Raw genomic sequence first — 21,907 nt, forward strand, 5'->3', positions numbered from 1 at the left:
GTTTAGGAAGTCCCATAGTGGCAAAGCCGTTAGGGAAGGAGCAATACAATGTTTGCTAGTCTCCCCGGCAAGAGGAGTAGCCACAATAAAATTAGAGTAGGTATATGGTAACATGGACAAAGCAAAGCCATTCAAAAAATGGAATCAGGCAGGAGTTTAGTCTATTTTTTCCAGGGTGGAGGTGGTCAGGTTAGCAATGTAGATTTCATCCAGGTGACTGTCAGGCTGTAGCAGCAGCAGCAGCATGGTCTCTCAGTGGCTCCAAGCGACTGTCACATCTCGTGCTGGGCTGTAAATTTCTACACAGACTGGTTAAGGATACAAGTAATACATAGGCTTGGCAGGCTGTGGCCCTACTAGTTTTTAAGACTATTTTGACAATAGCCCAGGACAAATTACCATGATGACAACCTTTTTAACTAGATAGTTCTTTTAATAGGGATGATTTTCTAGGCAGATATAGAAGGCTCAGGCCTGTACTACTATTTTCCATGCCTTTTGCTTCTGTCTATTTTGCCACATTTTTTTATGACTCTGGTCCCTTGTTCTAAAAAGGGGATGATGGGTGAAGATTCATCTTCTGTAACTTCTTCAAGCTGACTCAGGGGTATTGATCCTACCTAGCCAGGAATCTATAACCTTAGTCTATTTTACAAAGAAGTTACCAGGGTTCGATGTCATTAAGAACAATATTTTAACTTTTGACAAATGCACAGACTTTTTCTCCGGCTACAGCAGTGTAGCTTGTTGAGCACTCTGTTTTGTAAAAGCATCTTTAGGAATGTGACCTCTAGTGACCCTAACAATGCCTAAGACACCTGTGCAGGCCTTTAGACAGATGTTAATAGAAACACACTCTCAGGTTTACAAACTTTTTTCTTGAGCAGATAAGCTTTATGTAGCTGCTGTTAGCTCAAAAGTTACTGTCAATTAGGGCTTTTGGCACATACATTTTATAACTTTAGCTTTTTAGTACTATCACAGATTACTAACAAGTTTCTGTCCCTACAAGGTAGATAGTCATGGATCATGTCATGCATGTTTCAAATTTTTTTCTTTTTTGGGGGGTGGGGATCCATACATGGGCCTGAACTATGGGCCTGGGCGCTGTCCCTCAGCTCTTCAGCTCAAGGCTAGTGCTCTACCACTAGAGCAACAGCTCCACTTCTGGCTTTTTTTTCTGCTTATGTGGTGCTGAGGAATCAAATCCAGGGCCTCATGCATGCAAGGAAAGTGCTCTACCACTGAGCCACCTGCTCAGCCCCTCATATTTTTTTCTTTAGTCAGTCAAAGAGCTTGAACTCAGGGCTTGCCCATGTTCCTTCAGCCCTTTTTGCTCAAGGCTAGGCCTCTACCACTTTGAGCCACAGGTCTACTTCCGGTTTGCTGGTGCTTAACTGTAGAGAAGAGTCTCACAGACTTTCCTTCTCTGGGCTGGCTTTGTATTAGGAATCCAAAGTCTCAGCCCCTGATTAGCTAGGATTACAGTCTTGAGCCACTAGGGCCTCGCTTGTTTAGATCTGATTCTACAGAGGAGAAATGGAGCCGCCTTCATCTCAGAACCTGACCCACCTTCCCATAATGCCATTTCTCCAGGTTCACCCATTTCCCTGAACATGCCATCTTCCTCTTCCCAATGGATGAATAGAACTGGATTTTTCCTGACACATGAGAGACTGTAGGAGAGTATTTCCGGTAGTCTGAATGCTGGATGGAGAATGTTGAGTTCCCTTGGCATCATGCAGGCCTCAGTTTCCCAAGCCAGAGCCTCTGAATGAGACTCAAGGAACAGACATGATGGAAGATGCCCATGTGTCTATGGGGGTGATCCTCTTAGCCCAGACTGTGGTTGGGTTTTTGGGTAATTTGTATCTTCTCTCCAATTGTCTATTCCTTTCCTGCATGGGGAACAGGATGAGAGCCAAGACTTGATTCTTAGGCACTTAATTGTGGCCAACTTCCTAAGTCTTCTGTGTAGGGGTGTTCCCCAAACCATGCTGGTTTGGGGCTGGAGAAATTTCTTCAATGTTGTAGGGTGCAAAATGTTCTTCTATCTTTACCGAGTGAGCAGGGGGGTGTTGATCGGTAGCACTTGCTCCCTGAGCATCTTCCTTGCTGTCAGCATCAGCCAGGGGGACTCCAAGTGGGCAGGGCTGAGGGGGAGAGCCCACAAGCACATTGTCTCGAATGTCTGTCTCAGCTGGGGGTCTTCCTCTTGGTGAGCATTGTTTTTCTCGTGTACAGGACCGGAACCAAAATACACTACAACATGACGAGCTTAAATGTTAATGAATACTGTTCTTCCATGCTTCACTACCCTGCTGCTGATGTGCTGTATGTGGCCATGCTCTCGGTGCCTGATGTTTTGTGTCTGAGGTTCATGCTCTGGGACAGCACCTCCACGCTCTTCGTTCTGTACAGACACAGAGAATGAGACACATCCAGAGGACCAGTGTCTCCACCAGAGGAACAGTGTCTCCACCAGAGCCTCTCTTGAGTCCAAAGCTTCCATAAGCATCCTCCTCCTGGTGATTACCTTTGTCTCCTTTTACACCATGTCCTGCATCTATCAGATTTGCTTTGTGATTTACAACCCTAGCCCTGTGTTGACCATATAGGGGTGTTTGCTATGGGCTGTTTCCCAGCCTTCAGCCCTTTCCTTCTCATGAGCAGACACTCCACTTCCTGCAACCTCCTCTTCACCTGCACAAAGAAGAAGAAAGTGGTCCTCCCCTGAGGCCCACCAAGCTTGCATCTCTGCTGAACTTTGCTTGGCCATTCAACAATTTCCACACCTAGATAAAAGTCATCTGCTGATAGAGGTGTGCACACATGTCCACACATGCACTTTTGTGTGCTATATATCTGTGTGTGTGTTCATCTGTCTCTATTGTGCTGGCCCACAAAATTATATGAAAGTGAAAATGTTAGATTTTGAAATAATGCTTATTAGATCATGTCAACTTCCTGCAGAGAATCTACTCCATTAAGTGGTGGTTGTGTCAAGTTCAAGATAATCTGGTTAAACTCACCTAACATGTTTTCCTAATTCCATTTTGAATCTTTGATTTTTTTTTTTTTTGTTCCTTCTGTCTTTAATAGTTCACTATGCATTGAAGCAAATCATTCTTAAAGCCCTTTCTGTTCTGGAGAGGAAAGTAGTTGGAAAGACAATAGCAGCTGGATGGTGGTGGCTGATGCCTGTGTTCTGAGTTTCTGAGGAGGCGGGATCTAAGGATCACAGTTCAAACCAGTCTAGGCAGAAAACTCTCCGAAACTCTCATCTCCAATAAACAAATTAAAAAAAAGATGGAGGTGGGGCTGAGGCTGAAGTGGTAGAGTGCTAGCCTTGAGCAAAATCGTCCCAGGAATAGAATGGAGGCCCAGAGTTCAAGCCCCAAGACTGGCACAAAGAAGGAAAGAGAGAATGATGGATACAGACATACAGACAGATAGAGACAGACAGAGAAGAGAGATGGCAAGCCAGCAAAGATGAAGGAAACAAGGAAAGAAAGAAGGAAGGAAGGAAGGAAGGAAGGAAGGAAGGAAGGAAGGAAGGAAGGAAGGAAGGAAGGAAGGAAGGAAGGAAGGAAGGAAGGAAGGAAGGAAGGGAGTCCTGCTGGTATAGCTCTGACCACAAACATCAAGGCTCTTTCCTGACAGTTACTCCCTTAGTCTTGTCTGTGCTTATTTCTTCCACATAATTTATTTTCACAACTCTTTCTTTTCCTTGGTGGTCTATGTTACATATCTCTAGACTCACTGCTAATTCAACAAGGACCTTAAGTGTACTTTGAAAAGCACATTTTTTAATGTAAAGTTGTTTTTAAAACACGAAGGCTCCTTGAGAAAGTCCCTTGCTTGGCTATTGTGACATTTCCTGCAGTGCTCCTCATGTCCCTTGTTATGAGGTCGCTTCACCACAGCCTCTGGGGTGCAGGTCAGGGCTGCTGTGCTGAATGACAGGCAGGGCCCTCCAGTCCAGGGCTCTCCACCTCCACCCTTTTCTTCTCCAGAATGAATTGCAGGGTGACAGCAAGCCAGAAGTAGCACTGATGTCCCGGGGACAGTCACCAGACCCTGAGCTCAAAAGCTCAGGGACAGGCCCCAGGCCCTGAGTTCAAGTCCTGGGAACAGCACAGAAAAGGAAAGCAAGCAGATGGCAGGCCTGCCTCCAGGAGCCATCCAGGAACTATGCCGGGTGTTGAATGGACTGTGGTCTCTGAGCCAGGTGCCTCCTCCTGATCCTGAAGTTCCCACAGCCACCCCACCGCAGAAAGGCTTGAATCACAGGCCCTGCCGTCCCTGCACTCCCTCCCCCCACACTTGCTTCAGCCAGATTCTCTCCATGCCCCACACCCTTAATCCAGCCCAAAGTCATTGCACCCAGCACACGAGTGCTCTGGTCTCCATGGGGAGCTGTCTGATATCATCATTAACCTCACCCACACCTGGTCCTCTCCTGACCCCTGGTGTTCCCGTCCCCAGAGGTCCTCCCTGTCTATGTCACCTTGGAGAGTGTGGATATGGACTTATCCTCCTGACCTAGGGGCAGCGCGCCTCCTCCACCAGCTCCCTGCCTTCTAAGGGGACGCATGCATTCCCTGCCCCTACTCCACCCCCTCTCAGCACCTGCTCCCCAGGAGCACCCCACCCTCCACCCGCCTGACTCTCTGTCTTGAGGGTGATCCAAATCTAAGACAACCCACGCCCCACGCTTCCCCTCCCCCATAGCACTCAGCAATGCTCCACGAGCTTTTCCTCTTTTTTTGTTTTTCTTTGCTCAGCCATGGGTCTTGACCTCTGGGCCTAGGCTCTGTCTCTCCCTCACCTCTTCAGCTCAAGGTTAGGTTCTGCACCCCATGCACCCCTGCAGACCACTGGAAGCACAGCCTCCCATTGTCACCCTGACATGCAGGCCTGCCTGGACTCGTTACTTCTGGAGAGTTCGCACATTCAGGACGTCTCTCTCCATCTCTCTCTCCTCCTTTCTTCCTGAGCACCCTCAGTTCTGGGCCACCATCTTGTACAATCCCTTTCCTGTTCCCTGTGTCCTTTCCACTCCGTGGCCAGACCCCCCGACTCCAGCTCCCCCGCTGCACACCTGCCCCCCAGAGCTCACAGCCAGCTCCTGACTTGGCTTCATTCACAGCAGCACCTGGTGACTATGCTCAATATTAAGGAGGGATGGGACACTCTCACCTCTCACTCCTGGGGATGACTTGAAGCTCCTGACAAATCCTTCCAGGAAAAATGGGTTGTGACACAAAGGTGCGACTCAGCCTGTGAATGGGCTGGGAGGTCAGCTACCCCTGCCCCCCCACACCCTGCATCCCAAGTTTAGGGGCTCCAGCCTCACACCTTGTGCACCTCCTGCTGGTAGAGCAAGCCACACTGTGGTCCCCATGGTGATCAAAACAGGAAATCCGGAAGAGCCAAGAAAGTCCTGGGGAGGTTTTGGGGAGAAGCGCTCATGCCAGGTCAGATCTGGGAGTAACCATTGACTGATGCCTAGCACAGGCGCCATCTGACTTCTGTTCCTGGGTCACACCTGAGTCCTGGCATGATGGTGGCCACTATTGCACACTGCAGACACCTTGCCTTGTCAGGTCCCTACCAGACTGTATCTACTTTCCCACTGATTCTACTTCATTAAAATCCCTAACTACTCACTTCTTCTTACAGGTGATAGTGCCTTGGCGGAGAAATCTTTAAAGCAGGTGGATCCTTGGTGTAATGACTTTTGCGGGGCAGAGGGCGGCAGTGGGAAATCAGTGGTGGAGCTTGAACTCAGAGCCTTGGTGATGTCCCTGAGCTCTTTTACTCATAGCTAGGGCTCTAACACTTTGAGCTCAGTGCCACTTTTAGTTTTCTGGTAGGGAATTGAAGAGTCTCCTGGACTTTTCTGCCCAGGCTGGCTTTGAACTGTGATCCTCAGATCTCAGCCTCAGTAGCTAGGATGACAGGTGCAAGCCACAGGTGTCCAGGGACTTACTCTTCAAATTGTCCAGGACTGGTTGAGCCACACTTGCAATTTTTGGTGGAATGTAATGTGGGCATGGTGTATGATCTTTCAATGCATTGTTGAAATTACTTGCAGGTATGTTATGAAATGTTTTACATCTGTGCTCGTCAAGGAAATAGGTGTCTAATCTTGTCTCTAGTCTGTTCTCATTTTGGTATGAGAGGGAGTTTGGTAGCATTCTTCCTTTCCCAGTTTTTTAACCTGTCTGAACACCTGGTGGAACCTTCAGTGAATCTATTTACTGCTTGATTACAGATATAGTTAGGTGACGAAAATCATCTTGGATAAAACCTGATGGGTCCAACATGCAAAGAAGTGAATCCATTTCTTGTATTTTTTTAATGTGTTGGATTGAGTTTCTAATATACTTCCCAGTGAGAACTGGAATTTAAACTGTTATGATATTCTAGTTTTCTAAGTTGATGTCTTCACTGTTCTTGGATTAAGGCTTGTCAGTCCTAGTTATCTTCCCAAGGAAAGTTCTTACCTTCCCTAATTTTTTTTGTCAGTCCTGAGGCTTGAACTCTGGGCCTGAGCACTGTCCCTCAGCTCTTCAGCTCAAGGTGAATACTCTATCACTTGAGCCACAGTCACCACTTCCAGTTTTCTGGTGGTTTATTGGAAGTGAGTCTCATGGACTTTCCTGCCTGGGCTGGCTTTGAACCATGATTCTCAGATCTCAGCCTCCTGAGTAGCTAGGATTACAGGCGTGAGACACCAGCGCCAGCTTCTTTCACTGATTTTTTTTTACATTGTTCTTTTAATCTCCATTTTTTCATTTTTACCCTGATTTGTGTGTGTGTGTGTCTGTGTGTGTGTGTGTGTGTGTGTGTACGTGTGTGTGTGTGTGTGTGTGTGTGTGTGTGTATCTGTATGCCTGTCATAGGGCTTAGACTCAGGGCCTGGGCACTGTTGCTAAGCTTCTTTAGCTCCAGGCTAGTGCGCTCCCACTTGAGCCACAGCTCTGCTTTGTACATTCTGGGGATAGTTTATTGATAATAAGCCTTATGGACATTTCTGCTGCCTTTGAACCACAATCTTAAGGTCTGAGCTTCTGGAGTAGCTCTGATTAGTGGTGAGCTGCCATCAGTGCCTGGCTGGCTCTTTGCTGATTTTTATAATTATCTTTCTTTTCTGGGGGGCGGGTAGGGGTCCAGTCATGGGGCCTGTACTCTGGGTCTGGATACTGTCCCTCAGCTCTTCAGCTCAAGGTTAGCACTCTACCACTTGAGCTACTGGGCCACTTCCGGCTTTTTTTTCCTGCTTATGTGGTGCTGAGGAATTGAAGCCAGGACCTCAAGCATACAAGGCAAGTGCTCTACCACTGAGCCACCTTCCCAATCCTTATGATTATCTTTCTATCCACTGTTCTGGGTTTGCTTTTAGACTGTGCTTCATCGTTGATTGCATTTGAGACACCTGACTGTTTTCATGCCAGGCCCGCACAGTTGTAAATTCCCTGAGAAGCTTTTGCTGCATCCCAGAGTTTCTAGAAAGTTGTGCTATGGTTTTGATTCTTAAAATTGTAAACTTGTTCCTTCATTTGATCCTTAAGTCTTATGGCTGACTTTGGGCTCGATAGCCTATCACTTGATGACAGGGGTCTTAAGCCAACATTCTAACTTGGCCTGGGCTTATGAGTCCATGGCATCCAGTAGTACTAGTTCATGAAACCGGGGCAGCAGTAGACATCTGTGCCCTGGCTCGCTGTCAGTCAGCAGAAGGTGACGGTCTTTATCTCATCAACCTAACTTGTGTTTGATGTCTCCCCTGCTCTCGTGGGACAAGCAACTGGGGCTCCCTTTCAGGTCAATTCCCGTTTTCTTGGGACAGTTTTCCACCCAGAACTTTCAGTTTTCAGTCTTGGCTGGTGAAGTGTCATCTCTATGCAGTGTTGGTTTATAACTGGGCCGGGCCAGCTCTCCCTCCTGGCTGACAGGCACAGGGCAGAAGTGGGTCACTGCTTTACACTTCGGGCAGGTGTTTACAGATACGGACAATACTGTCACCTTTATGTTGTATATCAGTTCCCCACCACCAAACAGCTCCAAATTTTTAATATACTATCTATTGCTGTCTACTCCTTTCTATCTTGTATATTTGTCTGTTCTGCTAAAAAACAACTTTCCATGAAGAACAAAGCCTGGCACCTGCAGGAAAATAGATGGAACTGGAATTCATCATATATCTTGAGAAGGAAAACAAGCCAGACAAGAAACGTAAATATGTTTTTCTCAGGTAGAATCCAAACTTTAAAAGACACAAACCTAGCCACGTGCCGGTGGCTCACTCCTGTCATCTTAGCTACTCAGAAGGCTGAGATCTGAGGATCATGGTTCAAAGCCAGCCAGGGCAGGAAAGTCCATGAGACTCTTATCACCAATAAACCACCAGAAAACCAGAAGTGACACTGTGGCTCAGGTGGTAGAGTGCTTGCCCTCAGCTAAAGAGCTGAGGAACAGCAACCAGGACCAGAATTCAATCCACATGGGTAATCAAAAAAAAAAAAAAAGATATAAAGCTGTAAAGGAGACTCACACTGATGTCTTCTACCACAGGGGGCTTGGAGATGCTTGTGGTACCCAGTGGGAAACCCAGGTTTTGAGACAATGCTAAGTGCTCATCAAAAAACATGGATGATTTTCCCAGGGCTGGGGTGTGGCTCAGTGAACAGTAAGAGGACTTGAACAGTAGGAGGATGTGAATAGTAGGAGGATGTGAAGAGTAGGGCCTCAACAGGCAGCCCAGGTCCTTGTCCAGCTCCTTGTCCTAGCGAGGTCAACCCTCAGTATCACCACAAAGGAAGAAACAGTGTAGCTGGAGAGGAGCATAAGAACAGCGAGTCCCAGCTCACCTGTTGTCAAGGATGGGCCCGATCTTCTGCAGGGACTTGGCCACATTGAAATGGACGTTGGCGTCGGGGTCCCCTGCCATGCACACAACTCTGGGCAGCATGTGCTTGGTGGTGATGTCCTGCCCGCACACCTCCGACAGAAGCTGTCCAAGCACGGGCACTTGATCAGTACAGTCAGTGCCTGCCACATGGGCCCGGGTGGCGAGGCTACACCAACCCTCACTGGCACCCAAATGGCGCGCACAACTGACACCACCTCCCCGGGACTATGATTTACAATGAGCTCAACTCTGAACAAGCAGCCAATGGTGTGTCTCACACCAGTTCACCCACACCCAGGCCAAGGGTGCCGGAGGCCTAGATCCCGCCCGGCTCCAGATGTGTACTGCTGGCCCTGGCCACCAGCCTCTCCACTCCCAAGCCTGGTATCATGGTGGGGCCATGCGTGCCCCTCCCCTGGCAAGCTGGCACCTAGGTGCAGGTGTGGTGCAGGCCACACTCACGTTTATGCAGAAGAGGGTGACCATGCAGTGAAGGTAGTTGGGGTGTCCGGACATAGCAAGCACTTTGGGGATCATGGTGGCATGTGCCCACTCCTTCCGAAACTTCTCCATCAGCTTCTTGAGGTTGCTGGTGGCTGCCTCACAGATGGCATAGACTGCAAGGGGAACAGGAAGGCCATGGGGGAGTTTTAAGATGGGTTATGGCTCAGCACCAGCCTTCCCCAGGGTTCCAACAGTGGGGGCAGGGCACAGACAGAACAGCGGTGTGGCCCCACCCACTGGCTGCCAGCTCCTTCTGGCAGGACCCACCATGGTCCACCAAGCCATGCCATGCACAAGGAGGTGAGTTTCTCATCAAAGAATTCCACTCCTGCCAGAGGAGAGAGGTGGTGAGGGCTCCAAGGGTCAGGGAGGCCGGCCTGCCTCCTCTCCCCTCCCCGCCCTACCCGGCATGCCCTGGATCATGCACCAGCTGCACAGCCAGCAGGGGCATGTACTCGATGATGGCCAGCCGCACCCGCCACGGGCGTCCTTGGCTAGCTCCATGATGGTGGGCAGCAGCGACTAGGACAGCAGCCAGATGCTGATCACCTCGTTCACGCAGTCCAGGTTGGAGATGATGTTCAGCTGCACCTCCAGGCACTGCAGAGGATGGGGCTCCAGTGATGCCTGGCCCAAGGTGGCCCAGAATGGGGGGAGGGGAGTGCCACCCCACAGCAACACACTACAGATGTGCCATCTCTCCAGGGCCACTGTCCCAGCTGCAACCTGACCCTGGGGATACCGAATGGACTCCGGGATGGCAATTGATAACCTGGGTGGGAGACTGGAGGAGGGGAGATTCACCTCGTCCTTCAGCTGGGCCAGGAAGAGGGGCAGAAAGTGCTCCATGGTGTTGTCTTTGCCCAGGATGGGAGAGAGGTCCATGATGATGAAGGCCAAGGTGGACTTCACTTGCTGGTTGGAATCTGACACCAGTTCCTGGGAAGGAGAAGGGAGAGAGGCTCCAGGGGACCTGCTTCAGCCTTCTCTGCATGTGATTGGCAGGGGGTATGGGGATGGGCTGCAGGGTCCATGCCTCCATCTGCTTGGCCGCAACCTGTGACCCAGGTGCCTGGGGCATTTCCACAGCCGGTTCTGTGCCCTCTTTCATGCCCAGCTGACTCCCTCCGCCAAACCAGTTACCTTGATCCATGGCAGGATCTGGGTCATGATGACATTCTCCACACAATCTGCGGAGAGGTTCTGGCAGAACTCTGCAGGCCAGGGTAGGGAATGAGATGGAGCCTGCTGCACCTCCACCCTGAGACCCTCTCCTCAAGCATTGGTCACAGGCACCCACCTCTCACCTTGTGGGAGGCCACGGCCCTCACCTCGGCCTCGCAGTCCGTCATCAGGTTCTGGAAGGCAGGCACCAGGTCTGTCTTGGTGATCTCAGGCCCCACTGCTTCCTGGAACTGTAAACCCAGAACCAGGGAGAGGCGGGGTGTTTGGAGCAAAAGGGGGTCTGGCAGCCACTCTCACCTATTGAGGCCAAAATCCAGGCAGAAGCAATGCAGAGGTATGAAGACTAGGCAGGCTGCTCTCCCCAGAGCCTAGCCTCGTCCCCAGCAGTGTGCGCAGAAACCACAGACCTTAGTTCACATCATCCCAAGTGGGGCTTTCTGTGACTGGATCCTAAATCATGCCAGCAATGCAGAGTCTCCCACTTTTACATTTACACTAAAATATAGTGTGCTGAGTCACTAAATGGGCAGGGGAGCTAAGGAGAGACTTCTCAGAAGAGGAAAGAATGGCAAAGAAACAGAAGAGGATATGCTCATCATCCCTGGGCCTGAAGGAAGTACAAATCACGACAACCCTGAGATTCCATCTTAATCCAGTTAGATTGGCCAACATTGTGAATTTGAACAAATGCTGATGGGGAAGTGGAGAAAAGGAACTCTGCTGTGCAGCTGGTGGGAATGTGAACTAGTGCAGCCACTCAGCACAGCAGTCTGCAGGTTCCTCCAAATACTAAACACAGACCTTCCCTACCACCCACTCCTGGGCATCTACGCTGAATGTCATGACAAGGACATCTGCACACCCATGTTCACTGCCACACTACTCACAATAGCCAAGATATGGAAACAGCCCAGATGTCCCACAGTAGATGAGTAGATCCACAAGATGTGGACAATGGAACTTTACACAGCCATTAGAAAGAATAAAATAATGTCATTTGCAGGAAAATGGACGGAACTAGAACAAATCATGTGAAGTGAGGTAAGTCAAGATTGGAGATTAACGGTGCATGTTCTCTCTGATATAAGGAAGTTAGATCTAAAATGCACTGGGGGGCTGGGAACGTGGCTTAGTAGTAGAGCACTTGCCTTGCATGCATGAGGCCCTGGGTTTGATTCCTCAGCACAACATAAGCAAAAAGAAAAAAGCCGGAAGTGGCACTGTGGCTCAAGTGGTAGAGCACTAGCCTGGAGCTGAAGAGCTGAGGGATAGCGCCCAGGCCCAGAGTTCAGGCCCCACGACCGGACCCAAAAAGAAAAAAAAAGAAAAGAAAAAACTAAAATGCACTGGGATATGACAAATGCCACAGGATTCCAGAGACTCACACACAGTGAGACCAAAGGAGAATAGTCTTAGGAGAGAATCACAAAGGCCCAATGCCTAAGCGTCTCTTTATATTCTTATAAAATATTACACATACTGAAACCCCAAGATGTGGAAACAAAATACATATATATGTTTTGGTTTTAACTTTTGATTTTTCTGTGTTCTTTATCTGATAAACAGTCTGTTCTCATGTTATCTTTGGGAGGGTCCAAGGAGGGAAAAAGGATGGAAAAAAAAAAGTGCATCCATGGAGCTCACTGGACATTGATGAAAGTGAACTGCACAACTCATGGGTGGAGTCGGGAGGGAGGGGCTTGGAGGGAATGAGAGAACAGCAAGCACTCACTGTACTAAAGAAAATGTCCTGCCGAAACTAAACCAACATGAGTTAAACCATCTTAACAAGGCCATATCAAGTATTGAAATAGAAACAGCAATGAGTCCTCCCATCTAAGAAAAGTCCAGGACCAGATGGTTTCACAGTGGAATTCTACAAGGCCTTCAAAGCAGAACTCACACCAATACTCCTCCAACTCTTCAATGAAATTGAAAGAGAAAGTTCACTACTGAACTCATTCTATGAAGCCATCATAACCCTCATCCCAAAACCAGAGAACTATAGACCCATTTCTTTGATGAACATTGATGCAAAACTTCTCAACAAAAGTTTGGCCAATCAACCTCCACAATTCATCCAAAAAATCATACACCATGATCAAACAGGATTCATTTCAGGGATGCAAAGCTGGTTCAATATACACAAATCAATTAATATAATTCATCACATCAACAAGAGCAAGGATAAGAACCACATGGTTTTCTCAATAGATGCAGAAAAAGCATTTGACAAGATCCAACACCACTTTATGATAAAGGTTCTGGAAAAATTAGGAATCCATGGAACCTTCCTCAATACAATAAAGGCTGTATATGACAAACCTACAGCCAGCATTGTACTTAATGGTGAAAAACTAAAGCCATTTCCTCTAAACTCAGGAACGAGACAAGAATGTCCACTCTCTCCACTGCTCTTCAATCTAGTATTAGAATGCCTAGCTTCAGCAATAAGACAAGATGCAAACATAAAGGGGATCCAAATAGGGAAAGAAGAAATAAAACTCTCCCTCTTTGCAGATGACATGATCTTGTATTTGAAGAATCCCACAGACTCCACTTCCAAATTACTCAAGCTGATTCAAACCTTTGGCAAAGCAGCAGGGTATAAAATTAACCCTCAAAAATCAATGGTTTTTCTGTATGCTAACAATGAGAAAAGTGTGGCTAAAATTAGGAAAGCGACTCCATTCATAATAGCCCCACAAAAAATAAAATACCTAGGAATTAACTTAACCAAAGAAGTGAAGGACCTCTATGATGAAAACTTTAAAAACTTGAAAAAGGAGGCTGGGAAGGTGGCTCAGTGGTAGACCGCTTGCCTTGCATGCTCGAGGCCCTGGGTTCGATTCCTCAGCACCACATAAGCAGAAAGAAAAAAGCTGGAAGTGGCGCTGTGGCTCAAATGGTAGAGCACTAGCCTTGAGCTGAAGAGCTGAGGGACAGTGCCCAGGCACAGAGTTCAGGCCTCACGACCGGACCAAAAAAAAAAAAAAACCTTGAAAAAGGAAATCAAAACAGAACTTAGAAAGTGGCAAAAAAAATCCCATGCTCCTGGATTGGAAGATGGGAATACTTCCCAAGGCTATCTACAAATTCAATGTGGTACCTATCAATATTCCAACCTCATTCTTCAAGGAAATAGAAGAGGCAATCCAAAAATTCATATGGAACAATAAAAGACCCCAAATAGCAAAAACAATCCTCAACAGAAAGAACAGTGCTGAAGGAATATCAATACCAAATTTCAAACTCTACTACAAAGCCATAGTAATCAAAACAGCTTGGTATTGGCACAAGAACAGACCTCAGGACCAATGGAATAGAATTGAAAACCCAGAAATGAACCTACAGACCTATAGCCATCTAATCGTCGTTAAGGGAGCTAAAAAAATAGAATGGAAGAACGACAGCCTCTTCAGTAAATGGTGCTGGCAAAATTGGTTAACTACTTGTAGAAAACTAAAGCTAGATCCTTATATATCACCCTGCACCAGAATCAACTCCAAATGGATCAAAGACCTCGGAGTCAAAGCAGACACTCTGAAAACATTACAGGATGGAGTAGGAGAAACCCTCGGTCTTCTTGGCCCAGGCAGAAATTTTCTTAATAGAGATCCAGAAACACAACAAATCAAAGAAAGGTTGGACAAATGGGATTGCATGAAGTTGCAGAGCTTCTGCATGGCAAAGGACATAGCTAGCAAGATCAATAGAAAGCCCACAGATTGGGAGAAGATCTTCATTAGCTATACAACAGACAAGGGTCTCATATCTAAAATATACCTGGAATTCAAAAAATTAAATCCACCAACAACAAATCTTCAAAGAAACAACTGCCCAATAAATAAGTGGGCTAAAGACTTAAAGAGAAACTTCTCTGAAGAGGAAAGAAGGATGGCCAATAGACACATGAAGAAATGCTCAGCCTCCCTAGCCATAAAAGAAATGCAAATCAAAACAACATTGAGATACCACCTCACCCCAGTTAGAATGGCAAAAATCAAGAACTCTAATAACAACAGATGCTGGAGGGGATGTGGACAGAAGGGAACCTTACTGCATTGTTGGTGGGTGTGTAAACTTGTTCAACCACTTTGGAAAGCAGTATGGAGGTTCCTCAAAAGACTCCACATAAAGCTCCCCTATGATCCAGCAATCCCACTTTTGGGCATTTACACACATTTGATCACAAACAAAGCCACACTAAAGCTACCAGCACAACTATGTTTATTGCAGCATTATTTACCACAGCTAAGATACGGAACCAACCCAGATGCCCCTCAGTAGATGAATGATCAAGAAAATGTGGTATATATACACAATGGAATTCTATACCTTCATCAGAAAGAATGACATTGCCCCATTTGTTAGGAAATGGAAAGACTTGGAAAAAATTATATTAAGTGAAGTAAGCCAGGCCCAAAGAAACACAGGTCCCATGGTTTCCCTAATTTGCAATAACTAGTATATGTGTGAGTCAAGCAGAAAAGGTCAGATAAGTTGATGTTAGGGAGATGATCCCTAAGATATGTATTCAAATGTTGTTTTTCTTTCAGGTGATTGTTTCTGATACATTTATAAGATTATTTCTTTGTTGCTTTGTATGTCCCTCCCCCATGGTATAACCCCTGCTTTCCCTGTATTTGAGGTTGGTATAATTTGTGTAGGGGAAGGAAAAAAACTAATCGTTTAAATAGGGATGCAGGTGGATCCATTGAAACAATGAGATGTACAAGTCGTTATGTGGCAAAATGAACTTTACAACTTTGGTGGGGGGGAGAAGGATTGTGTGGGGGATTGGAGAGAGGACCCCCCACATATATAAAATGGGCTGTGCACAGCAGCTCACACCTACAATCTAGCTAGCTATACAGGAGGCAGAGTTAGGAGAATTGGAGTCCAAGGTCAGCCCAGGCAAAAGCTTGAGATCCTAGCTGAAAAGTAAAGCCAAAGGATAGGGTGTGCCTCAAGAAGGGGGGCACCTGCCCAGCGAGCACAAGGCCCCAGTTCACAGCCCCATTCTGCCAGTATGAACACATGTCTGGACGAAGGTATGGCTAGTGACTCTGTGTTTTCTTGAGACTGGTTGCCAGAGATGCCTTATGCTTGCTCCTGACCACGCTTGCTCCTGACCACCACCAAAGCCGATGGGTCCACACTAAGGGCACACACAAGGGTAGCCCTCCAAGGTCCTCATGCTCTTTTACCAGTGTAACTGGTATAGTGTGCTGGTGGGCAACCCTGTTTCTACCTCAGCTCCTTGTCTGTCTTCACCTTCCACTCCTGGGAAAGACAAGAATCTCGCTCAGAGCCCAGGACAGAGAGCTTGCCTTTCCCACCTTTCCCAACTTCTCTGGGCTCTGCCATGTGCAAAGTGGAGTGAGTGACAGCTTCCCAGTGTGAACGTGCACCCCAAAAGGGTGGGCGCCAGCGGGGCTCCACACAAGCCAGTCTAACCTGACCCTGACAAGATCCAGCCCTGGTTTCTCTGCCCACAGACGTCAGGCTGCCCACTCCCATGCAGGAGAGACACGCATCCCTCTTCCCTTCAGCCTTGGCCCTGCCTGTGCCCTGCAGGCCACACACACACCTCAGTGAACTTGTCAGCCACCATGTAGCGGACACGCCAGGACCTGTCCTCAGCATCACCAGGACCTCCAGGTCCTCCTGAGGCAGTTGCTGGGCTATGTTCACACACGCCTCCACCGCTAGCAGCCGCACGGAGTCCTGGGGAGCAGAAAGGGTGCTGAGTTCCCAAGGGGCATAAGACATGAGGGCCAGTGGGGGGAGAAGGGAGAGAGGCCAATTGGGGGGGGGGGTACGGACCCACCGCTAATCAGAGGCTAAGTTGGAGAACATGGGGATGATCTCACTCTTGACATTGTTCAGCTCCAGGGCCTTGGCAAACTCCCCCAGCTTGGACACTGTGGCCCGCCACACCATGGGGGTGTCATCTGAGCAGAGTTTCCAGAAGTACCTGGGGTGGGGATCCAGAGTGGCGCTGGGCAGGAGGAACCCGGAGCCAGGAGAGATCAGAGGGGGTGGACCCTTGGGCGCCATGCTTGTTGCCCAGGGCATAGTAGGCTTCACGCAGGATAGGAGGAAGAGGAAGAGGGGGGCCTTCAGCCAAGGCAGCTCAAGGGAGCAACAGGTGGGGTTACTGCGCATTCATGCACCCATTGTGGGGGGGAAGGGACAGCCACTGAGGCAAAGCAGGTGAGCTGTCCCGAGAGAACAGGATAGGGGTGGTGGGGCAGGCGATGGCAGGGGAGCCTGGGTCTCACTGGCGGAGCCCTGCCTTCACAGCAGACGGAGAAGAGGCCGCAGGCAAAGGTGCGGGAGGTGAACCAGTTGCCCCCCACCAGCTGTTTCACCAGCAGCATGAAGTGGACTTCGAGGTCAGAGGGCGAAAGCTCATGGGAGATGGCCCACAAAAACTCCACCAATTTGTCCCGCACCACCGTCTCCTCCACCATGGCCCCCCATTCCAGTGGGGGCTGCAGGGACGGAGCAAGGGGGGTGGCACTGATGCTCTGCTCAACCCTCCAGCCCTGAGGTCATCCCCCTGGAAAGCACCCCGCCCCACTCCCAACATGTCTCCATGGCTCCTGTCTTTGACCTAGGGATGGGAACCCCCATGTCACTCACCAGCAGGCAGTGCACATTCTCTGGGCCCCGCACCAGGCAGGATCCCAGCTGCTCAGCCAGGGCCAGGAGGACCTCATCCTCATCTTAGATGGTGTCTGTAGAGGCAGGGCATTCCCATCACAGCCTACCCTGGGCCCCGGCACCCTGGAATCCCAGCCCCAAGATAGCCAAGCTTGCTGTCAGTACCCACAGTTTTCCCATATGGCCAGCACAGAGAACAACATATGAGCTAGGGGTGCGTGGGGGAGTACCGCGTGACAGGGCTACTCTGCACCCCACAGGGAAGGGAGACTGAGTCACATCCTGTGCAACACTGTGGCAAGCAGATTTCCTGTTCAGGTACAACTTACACTCTCAGCACTGTTCTCTGCCAAAAATCCTTTTCTATCTCTTCAGACTCGGTTCAGCTACTGCCTCCTGGATGCTTTGCATGCTGTCCCTTCCCCAGCCTGCCCCCAACCACTGGCCCCTGTGCCTGGCTCCCACCCGAAGACAGCGCCAAGCCCAGCCACAGTCTCAGGCCTCAGGGCTGGGCAGGGCAGGCCAGGGCAAAGGTGATCTCTGGGATTCTTCCTTTCTGACCTAGGACTTGCCACAGGAAGTGCAGCACCCAGTGCTCAGAGCACCACCTCCAGAACCGCGACACTACACTGCTGTCCTTTAAGATGCCAGCCTGGCATTTTGCTCTAGCCCACAATCATGCTGCAGTAATCGCTAACAAAACCATGTCTGCATGTTCTGCAGATGTGAGGCTGAGGCTTCTGCTTTTCTGTCTGGACAGCACCACCTTTTCCAAAAGACACGGTGCCTGCCACATGCAACGGGAGAGGTTCCCAGTCAGTGCAGTCAATTTGGCCTAAAAACCCCTCCAAGGAGAGAGCAAGAAGAGCATTGGCTCGAGTGAGCTACTCAATGTCTGCCACCCGAAAAGGAAAAACAATGAAGTGAGAATCCAGGCCATAATGCCTTTGGGCTTAGGCCCTTCCCTTGACAATAGCATCTGCAAGTTGGTCTGCCTGAGAGTACACCTGAGATGTGCCCCCCTAGGGGAGTGTGAACCCACTCTAATGGCTCCCCCCTTTGAGTTAAAACTGCAGAAATCAATGTAACACCTGAAAACAACCAAAGGGAAATGGGATCAAAAATAGAATACCTCCTCAGGGAAACTTCATCCAGGGCTTCTTGGAACTGCAAAAATATTGCCCGATGGCTGTCTATAATTGTAATAACTTCATGGGGCGTCCTGTCTTTTAGTAGGGCAAATAAGGGCACAAGACTATCTTTAGGGACAGGAACCCATAGCAACAGCCAAATGATTTCCCCTAAAAGGCTCTGAAGTTGGGTTAAGGTCAGAGAGGCTGGAATATCCAGCAAAGGCTTAAGGGCCTGGCCTGAGTCAAGGTAAGGTGGGTTCCAAGCAACTTAAAAGGAGGTACCTTTTGAATTTTATTGAGGGCTATGGTAACCCCCCCCCCTTTTTAAATATGGTAAGAACCTGGGCCGGAAGGCCCTCAAGGCGGCCCGGGTCTTGGTGCCCCAGGATTATATCATCCATGTAGGCATAGGCAAGGGAGGTATCTGAACCAAGCATAGGCCCTAAAAGTGTGGCCAAGAATTGTTGGCAAAAGGCCGGGCTAGAAGGGATGGAGAAAGCAAACTTCTCTCAGTCATCTGGATGCAGGGGGATATTTTTTAAAAATCTTGAATATCAATCACAACCAAGGTATATATTCTGAAGGTATAGCAGGAGTCCAGGGCCTGCCTCTTAAGGGCATTCCTACTACCTCCATCCTTTCATTTACCTTACTTAGATCTTGAGCATAGGCCAAGCTCCAGAGGCTTTTTGAATAACAAAGAAGGGTATGTTCCAAGGACTCACAGAAGAGAGTATGTGCCCAAGGTTTTTCTGTTCTTCCACCAGAAGGTGGAGGGCTACAAGGTTAGGTTTGGTCAATAGCCACTGCTCCACCCAGATAGGGCTTCCTGGCTTCCACCTAATGGGAGGTACTGGGGTGGGGGAGTGGCCTTTAGGATTGGGGGAGCACCAGAGCAGGTCCCCTATGTTCTTCTCTGTAATTATGAAAGTTAAAAAAAATCCTTTTCCTTAATTCCCTCTAGATCCTGTTTAAGCCTTTGTGCTTCTTCCCCATCCAGGATATCATCATAGGATGCTCCATGGTCTGTAGTGACCATGGTATCCATTTGTCTTAGCATGTTTTGCCCTAGTCAATTGGCAGTGAGGTTCTTTGCCACTAAAGGGCGTATCTTTCCTTGCTCTCCATCTGGGCTAGTCCAGTTCATAAGGGTGACCATCTCTCTGGACTGGGAGTTGCCCCATACCCCCAATATTGGGGACCCAGGTGCAAGCTTACAGTCCAAGGGCACTTCCTCCTCCCTGAGTACAGTTCGATCTGCCCCCGTGTCAATTAAGCAGTGAAACTGCTTCCCACCTATGTTATGAGAATACTCATTATAGGGCTGAGTCCCTCCACCAGGAGGATGGTCCAATGGGCCTGGATCATCCTACCACAAGGCTGCCTGGGCCTTGCAGCAGAGGGGGTTCCTCCTTGAGTTAACGGGGCTGGAGAATGCCCCTACCCTAGTTTAAAGGCTTTCCGTCTAAATCAAACTTGGATCAATAATCCTTTTCCCAATGGTATCCCTTCCTGCACCTAGGGCAGGGTGTAGGGGGCAGTTTGCCAGCCCTCCTCCCCCAGGCCGGTTGGTTGGGGATTGTTGTAAAGAGTCCCTCTTAAAGTGCCCCTCCTGCCCGCATTTAAAACAAGTCCCTCTCCCCAATGGTATTGGAGTGTCTTGGCACTGGGCTGCCAGTGCCTGGGTTATAGCCTCAGTCAGTGCCGATGTCTGAATGTGTAATGCTAAAGCTAGTGATTGGGACTGGTGCTATTGCATTCCCACATCCTGCCAGGCCACCACCCATCTGCTCAGGGAACTCTCTCTCAATCCCATGCAGGCCATGCGGTGGTCTGCATTCATCCCTTCCCAGACCAGCAGCTTTACAAACTGATCTCTGAGGTTCCCTGCCAGCAGCTTGCAGTTAATATTCTGTTGGACTTGGTCTACAAACTCAGCTAGAGGCTCACAAGGTTTTTGTCTCACTCCTGCTCTGGGGGACTCAGTAGGCCCATCATCCAGTTTGTACCATGTGGCAAGTCCTGCCTGCCTCACCTGGTCACAGTATGGACCAGGTATTGCGGCCTGTTGGACGCCAGTAGAGTGCCCTTCCCGCATTTCTGTTAACATGGCATAAGTAATAGGTATCTCCAGTTGACCCTGCCAGTTATTCTCTGTCCGCACTCTGCATTCCTCCTTAAAGAAAGCACACCATTTAATAAACTGAGAAATGGTGAGGATGGCTTTGGCCACATCCAGCCAGTCCTTAGGGACACACAGGTGATAAGCAATGTCCTGTAATAGGGTCTGGGCCATCCTCCACCACTGCCTTTCGGTGCTCTGTAAGGTCCTTAGCTTCCCATGGATACCATTCCAAGGACCTGTTAGCTCCTGGTGCAAGATTGACCGGATATGCCTGGGGAAGCAAATCCTATGGCCTAGGGTCCGGGCTCCCAGGTGGCCCTTCCTTTCCAGGGTAAGCCTCCGAGTAGGTTACTTCCCCAGCCCTCAGCCCCTCCGTGGAAGGTTGGTAGGGGTCCAGGTCTTGCAGGTCCCTCTAGCAGGTTGCATAGGGTGACGTAGGAAGGGGGCCTATGACCATCAGGGGCACATGAGTCAGAGGTAGTAACTTTCACCCTTGTTTTGACTTCCACTGTGCATGTTTCAGTGCATTCTCTGTCAAATTTGACCCATCCCTTTTCCTTCCCACTTCCCAAGTCCTCCTTTATGCCCTAAGGCCTAATGTTACCTCCTCTCCCTCTTCTGTGAGATAGCATTACCCATACTAAGGGTTTCACTTACCCTGAGAGACTGCTTAGCCTTGGCCAGCATCTTTTCCTTTCATGCCCCAAGTTGGGTGCCAGATGTCGGGTCTTTGTCTGTTCCTCAAAGACAGAAGGGGTCCGAGGAAAGGAAAGTACGGCAGCTCGCCCGTTCCCCAGCCTCCCTTTGCCTGGGAAACAATCAGACACAGTGGAGAGTCAAGTCAAGCAGGAAAACTCGTTTATTAACACACAGCAAGCCCTTTTTAAAGCAAAAAAGAGCGGGTGGCATGGCAGGGGTGGAAAAGGAACCAATCACTCTCAAGTTCACACCCTATCATGCACCTAAGCTTCTACCTTCTGATTATGCAATAAACGTAAAGCAAATCAGGCTCTGCCCACTCAACTACCTCTCTCAGCGCCATCTTTGCTGCCCATGTGCTCTACACACAGCCGTGCTGTGGGCAACACCATGGCTGAATGGGAACCCGAGACTGTACAAGTGGGACTGGACTGTACAGGTGGATCTGGGTGCTCAGTTTCTGGCTCATTAACTCCCTCTGGAATGCAGGCCATAGAACCTGAGCTTTGTTTCAGAGGACGGCCATGGTAACTACTGCACCCAGCTTTTCCATCTCAGAGCCATCACAGCAGAATCCTGACCAGTGTCTGACAGTACATCCGTTTACCAGTTTGGGGAAGGGTCCAGCCCCACATGCCAACAGGAGGACCACAGAGTGCAGGCCGAGGC

General features: G+C 49.1%; 1 pseudogene; it reads right to left on the reverse strand.

The window, feature by feature from the left end:
• Nucleotides 1–156: 156 nt before the first annotated feature.
• Nucleotides 157–17,088, reverse strand: LOC122110577 (annotated as a pseudogene).
• Between the last annotated feature and the right edge of the window lie 4,819 nt (nt 17,089–21,907).

The sequence above is a fragment of the Dipodomys spectabilis genome, unplaced genomic scaffold (genome assembly GCF_019054845.1).
Source record: "Dipodomys spectabilis isolate Male_0828 unplaced genomic scaffold, ASM1905484v1 ptg000080l, whole genome shotgun sequence".
Classification (NCBI taxonomy): Eukaryota; Metazoa; Chordata; class Mammalia; order Rodentia; family Heteromyidae; genus Dipodomys; species Dipodomys spectabilis.